Raw genomic sequence first — 6408 nt, forward strand, 5'->3', positions numbered from 1 at the left:
CGCGCGGCAGTGGGGGCGGGGCGGGGCGGGGCCGGGAGCGCGCCTGCGCGGGCCGGGCTGTGGTGGCCGGCGAGGAGCGAGTTCGCGGCCGCCGCCTTCCGCCCGCTGGCCGTCGCGCAGATTCCAGTGTAAAACTCTGGTCTGACTCGCTTTCACTAAATAAAGGAATACACTTAAAAATGACTTCAATGGTAGATCGTACATAGTTTTGCTACGGTCAATAAACAAGCCTCCAAAATGGTTAATGTGTGCCGAGCAGCCTTCTGAGGAGCCGCTTTTCCGCCGCTCAAGCCGGTCGGGCCTTCCGCCTGTGGGGGCGCTCGCTTCTCCGGCCCCGCGGCGGGCGCGGGCTGGAGGACGGGCGGGCGAGGGGCGGCGCGGCCTCGCGGAAGCCCCGGTGGGGGGCGCTCCAGGAAAGGGGGAAGAGCTGGGGGGCGCAGCCCCCGAGGAGGATGAGAGCTCCGGTGGGGGCAGCCCCTGTGGTGGGGGGCTCCGGGGAAGAGCAGAGGGAGGGAGCCCCTGTGGGGGGAGTCCGGGGAAGAGCTGGGGGGGCAGCCCCTGTGGTAGGGGGCTCCGGGGGAGAGCTGGCGGGGGCAGCCCCCGTGGGGGGCACTCCGGGGAAGAGCTGGGAGGGGGGCTCCGGGGAAGGGAAAAGATCTGGGAGGTAACCCTCAAGGTGCGGGCCCTCCAGTGGGGGGTACACCGGGGTGCCTCCTCTGCAGCGAGGGTGAGAAATGAGGCGAGAGGAGAGCACTTGCCGGTACCGCTCCAGGACAGGCAGCGCTTCCTGGGTCCGGCACCCCCTCCCCAGATCCGCCAAACCCCGTGTCGCGCACCCCCGCTTCACAACTGGAAATAATGAAGTGTGGCTAATTCCATTAGAGTGTAAACTTCTCCCAAACTGAGGTGTGAGGTCTAGGTACGTTGGGAGGACTGTGGTCCTGAGTTAAGCAAAGGGGCTCCATTCCTGCGTTGGTTCAGTATTTATCGAACGCCCTCCGCGTGTTCGGAGTGCGGGCATACACTGATGCGCGGAACAAACTGGATGGGGGGTAAAACCAATAGCGAAGTGTGTCGATAATCAATTATGAGACAAATTGCCGGTATGGTCATGGTCATAAGGACAAACCACTTAGAATGGAAGGAGGTCGGGGGAGGAGCCTGCAGGTACAACTCTAAAGAGGGTGGTCCAGGCAGGCCTCAGGGACCCAGACCTGAGGCTGGGGAGCTAGTGGAGCACTGGCCCAGGAAGGAAGGCTTCCAGGAGGAGGCAAAGGCCAGTAGGAAGGCCTCCGGGAAGCCTGCCTGGCATGTGGCAGGGCGGCGGGGAGTAAGGACAGATGCAGAGACTGCAGGGGGAAAGCAGAGTGACACCCCCTGACTCGTGGGCCCATGGGAGGGCATGGGCTTTGCTCCCCTCGAAGTAGAGAGCCCTGGGAAGGTTGGCAGCAGACGATCTGAGGCCCGTTTCCCTGGGATCACTCTGGATGCTGCACAGAACCCCCCGACCTTAGCAGAGAGCTTGCAGGAAGCTCTGGCCACCTATCCAGGCCAAACATGGAAGCGGCTTGGGCAGGGGCCTGGCGGTGGTGAGGGTGCTTAGGTTTGGGATGGGTTTTGAAGGCCCACCCCACAGAACTCCCTGATAGGTTAGCTATGGATAGGAGAGAAAGAAGTCAAGGATAAGTCCAAGATGTTTGTCCTGGAGGATGAAGCTGCTACCAGCTGGGCTGCAGAAGACCGTGAGCAGGGCACCCCATCCTGAAACCCGGCACGTTTGTGCACAGCAAGGATCCTTGTAGGCAACCCACAGCTTATAAAGGGACCATTCAGCACTAAAAAAAACCCCAACCTCATACTACACTGGTTTTCATTCTTTTCTTGCACACAAAGAAATCTCAGAAACAACCTAAGATATCATGATCCACAGTCATCTAGAAAAAGAATTCTGGGCATCCATCACTAAACTTCCAGTTCTCAACAGAAAACTTGTCTCTTTACCACTCGGAAGCTGGTCACACACTACAGCACCTTACGTTTCGTGTAAGCACCAGCAGCCCTGGCTTATTAATAAAATGATCATAATGGAAATAGAAGCAAGGACAGAAGAACTGGAGTAAGATGGCCCGGTTCTGTTTCTTTACTGCTGTTTTCACACAAGCCCTGCCCAAGGGAGGAAGGAGGAAGGGGGGGTGCAGCTGGCACCTTGTCCTGAAGCTCGTATCCAGCCGGCGAGGGTGCCCCGCATGCCAAATAGCAAACATGCCTGTGTTGAGGATATTGTCTTGTTTGTTTCCGTTTTTTTTTTTTTTTTTTTTAAGGCTTAATGGTTGTGCCATTGAGGTCTGGCTCTGAGATGGGTTGTTTGCTCCCCACCCGCCCTGCGTCCTCCGTCAGGAGCCTCTCCCGACCACTCTCTGCTCTCTCTGGTTCTGTGTGCCACTGCAGGACAGATAAGCCGCATGACCACACGCTGGGCGGGGTGCCCCAAGCTCAGCTCAGCACCAGGCACAGTACCACTCCTTATCTGTTGGGCGGGAGTTCCGTGTTTGAGTTCCCAACTTCCTCCTCCCACGTTACCCCCTTTCCCACTTCCCTCAGTGGTCCCAAGCCTTGCCTACCTCTCCCCTGTCCCCTCCCCGAAGGTGAACCCCCATCTTCCTTAGCCACGGAGTAGAGGCTCCTGGGGCGCACATTCCTGTGGGATCAACCCTCCACCTCCAGCCCATCATGGGTCCCTCTCCACTCTCTTCCCACGCCTCTTGGTGCTGCGGTTCACAGGTATTCTTACATGTCTGTATTTTGCCAGGCACTGCTCTAGACTCTAGAAACTCAACAGCAAACAAAACACACGCTCGGAGTTCAGGAAGCTCACGTTCTAGTGGGGAGCCAGAGGGAGAAGAAGCGGGGGAGCAGCTGGGCAAACTTAGGACAGTCTGATCTGGGTTGGACAGGTGCACAGAGAAGGCATCTGAGGGACAAATGAGGGAAGAATCAGACTCCAGGCCTTGGGGGCAGCAAGGACAAAGGGCCTGAGGCAGGAGTGTGGGGGGCATCTTACAGAAACAGCAGAGAGGCCAGCGTGCCTGGGGCTGAGTGGACAAGGACTTGTCAGAGATGGAAGATGTAGTCAGACCTGGATCAGATGTCACGCCACATCACATCCCGCCCACCGTCCTCCCTCTCGAAACCTCGGAGGCTCCCGTTTTCACAGGGTTCTTAGCCTGCAGGTTTGCTCCGTGCTCTCCCTCATTCCTCTCCAGAGGGCAGGAATCCAAAAGAGAGATGGGGCAGAAGCTTCCATGGAAAGCCTCCTTACGTCTGCCCATGTTTTCCCTTTGCCTTGGAAACCCTCCCCCCTCCCCCTACTTCCACTCGTGTGTCAAGGGCCCGGCTCAATGGAAGGCACTGCACTGGCCGCTGTGTTTCAATGAATACCTCATCCATACTCCGTAGCCATTTACGGGTGTGCCGGAATGTATGAATATACACATACGTGCTAATTATTTGCTTTATTTATTTATTTGAGAGAGAGAGCTCACAGGCCACGGGAGGGGCATGGCGAGAGGGAGAGAATCTCCAGCGGACTCCCTGCTGAGTGCAGAGCCTGACATGGGGCTCAATCTCACGACCCTCAGATCACGACCTGAGCCAGAACCAAGAGTCGGACGCTCAATAGAGTGAGCCCCCCAGGCACCCCATTTGCTTGCTTGATTTATCATGATACTTACACCACGTGACATAGGAAAAAAACACATCTTTCTCCCCAACTAGACTAAATGGCAAAAACTATTTGTTATTCATTCATTCACTTTCTTGTCTATGTGCAGCCCTAACATTGTGCTTAGGGCACAGAATGGATGGTATGTAATAATAATTGTTAAGTTTACCATTCTGTCTTGTCTTTGCAGATTTGGTCAAGTTTCATCCCTGACTCCTGCTGTAGCCTGGGGCGGGGGAGGTCTCCCCGCATGTCCTCTTCCTCCACCTGATCCGTTCTCCACCCTTGTGGTTGACAAACCATAGGCCAAATCTGGCCCCCCGCCTGTTTGTGCACACCTATGAGCAAAAATGGTTTTGACATTGTTTAACAGCTGGGGTGGGGAGAGGAGCCCAAGAAAGAAGAGGAAGACTTTGTGACACGTGAAAATCATACGGAATTCAAATCTCAGAGTCCTTGTGTAAAGTTTTATTGGCTCTCGGCCCCACCCACTGTTGACCCCTGTCCGTTGCTGCTCTCACGTGGGCCCTGCAAAGCCCAAAGCGTGCTCTCTGGCTCTCTCTGGGGGAAGGTGCCCGCTCCTGCCCCAGAAAGCAGCCAGACAGTCTTCTCAGCAGAAGTGTGAAACGTCACTCCCCAGCTTCCGAGTGGCAGTAACGTGGGTGGGCGTGTGCATGGCGCCGCGTCGTCGGGCAGAGGGCCTGGGGCAGGTGGGGAGTAGCACACAGACATTTATTATACTCTTCTGTCTTCTTGGGTCTGCTCTAAATTCTAGATAATACTGTGTTTCTAAAAAAGAAACATGAAAGCCCTCGGTTGCTTTCCATTGCTTTGGGGATCACCTGCGGTGAGCGTGGCCCCCAAGGCCCAGAGTGAGGGTGGGGAGGAGGAACAGCCCATGTGCACCTGTGTTTGTGACAAAAGACTCAAAGTTGGTCACTTTGCAGAGCAAACTCAGGGCTCTGAAGACATCTGTCTGTACTCACCTGGCTGTACCTCGATGTGGTTTAAGGAAGTCCCTGCATCCCTGGTAATTTGTAGCGTTCTTACCTCCTGTTGGCTGCTGTTTGTCCCCACCCCTGGCCTCCCCTCACTCACCCTGTCTGCCTTCCCACCCCATCCTTCATCTGAAACAGCCTTGCCAAAGTCACCAGCGACCTTTATTTCACAGATGCAATAAACGTTTTCCGTCACCATCAGAGCAATGCTTGTCCCCTCCCTTTCCCAGTGCTCTTTTCCCTGGACTTCAGGACAGGGCTGTCGTGGTTTCCCCCTCCTTCTCCTCTGCCTGCCTCCTCTCCGTGTCCTCAAGCCTCATTCTTCCCCCCTAGCCCTGATGAGGGGCTCAGGCCTCACCCTTTCCTGTCTTCCTCGTATATCCACAGTCCTAACTGTCACCTGCACATGGGGCCAAGGCCCACACTTTGGTCTGGTCTGCTTCTTTGGGCTCCAGAACCGTGCTGCCGAATGCAAAAGCCAAGGGCCACGTGTAGCAATAGAATGTGACCAGAGCAATGGAGAACCTAAAGTTGTGATTTTTTAAAAATCTGAATTCCAATATAACTCATGTACAATGTTGTATTAGTTTCAGTTGGATGGGACGGTGCTGGGGACCGTGTCCGGTCACCTCCAACAGCCTGCTTGACATCTCCTTGCAGCTGCCTCGAAGTATGGCAGACACAGCTCATCTAAAACCGAACATGTGGCCTTTCTCCCCAGTCTAGTTGTTTTCCAGTACTTTCCATCTCTGAGGATGGCACAGGTGCTCATCCACTCTTTCGACCCAGAGCTCGAGGCATCATGCTGGACTTTCTCTCTCCCTCCCCTCTAACCTGTGTTCAGTCACCAAGCTCTGTCCTCTCTGGCTCCTAAACATGTCTTCGAACTCCCTGAGTTCTATCCCCACAAGCGCCCTGTCCAAGCTCCCATCAGCCCTCAAGCTCCCACAGGTGCTGGTGGACAGCCCTGCCTCAAGCCCCTCCTTAGCACGGCTTCCGTGCTCCTGAGCGCGGTCCCTGCCCCGCGCTCTCTGAGACTCCGCCTCACCGACGAGGCCCTCCTTGCTCCCCCCCTGTACTAGCTCCAGCCGAACCCCCACCGGCCCTCCCTGCCGCACATCACCTCTGTATGTTCAGACTGGCTGGCGTTACTAGTGTGACTCAGATCGTGTGTCTCCCCAAGACTGCAAACCACAGAGTAGGGACGTCTACTCATCCCTGATCACCACCGATTCCTCACTGCCTACAACGGGCCCAGGACTTGGTAGCACGGTGAGTACGTGAACGAACAGGAGAGTGAATTAAATGCGTTGTTCATCTGTCTGTAGCGCATGTGGTACAAGCCGGTGCGTCCGTCGGCTTACTGCTGTAGCAAAATATCACAGTCCGGGGGCGCCCAGGTGGCTCCATCTGTGAAGCGTCTGCCTTCGGCTCAGGTCATGATCCCAGAGTCCTGAGATCGAGTCCTGCGTGGGGCTCCCTGCTCAGCGTGGAGCCTGCTTCTCNTTTGGGCTCCAGAACCGTGCTGCCGAATGCAAAAGCCAAGGGCCACGTGTAGCAATAGAATGTGACCAGAGCGATGGAGAACCTAAAGTTGTGATTTTTTAAAAATCTGAATTCCAATATAACTCACGTACAATGTTGTATTAGTTTCTCTGCCTCTGCCCCCCACCCACTCATGCTCTCCCT

The sequence above is a fragment of the Ailuropoda melanoleuca genome, chromosome 8 (assembly GCF_002007445.2).
Source record: "Ailuropoda melanoleuca isolate Jingjing chromosome 8, ASM200744v2, whole genome shotgun sequence".
NCBI lineage: Eukaryota > Metazoa > Chordata > Mammalia > Carnivora > Ursidae > Ailuropoda > Ailuropoda melanoleuca.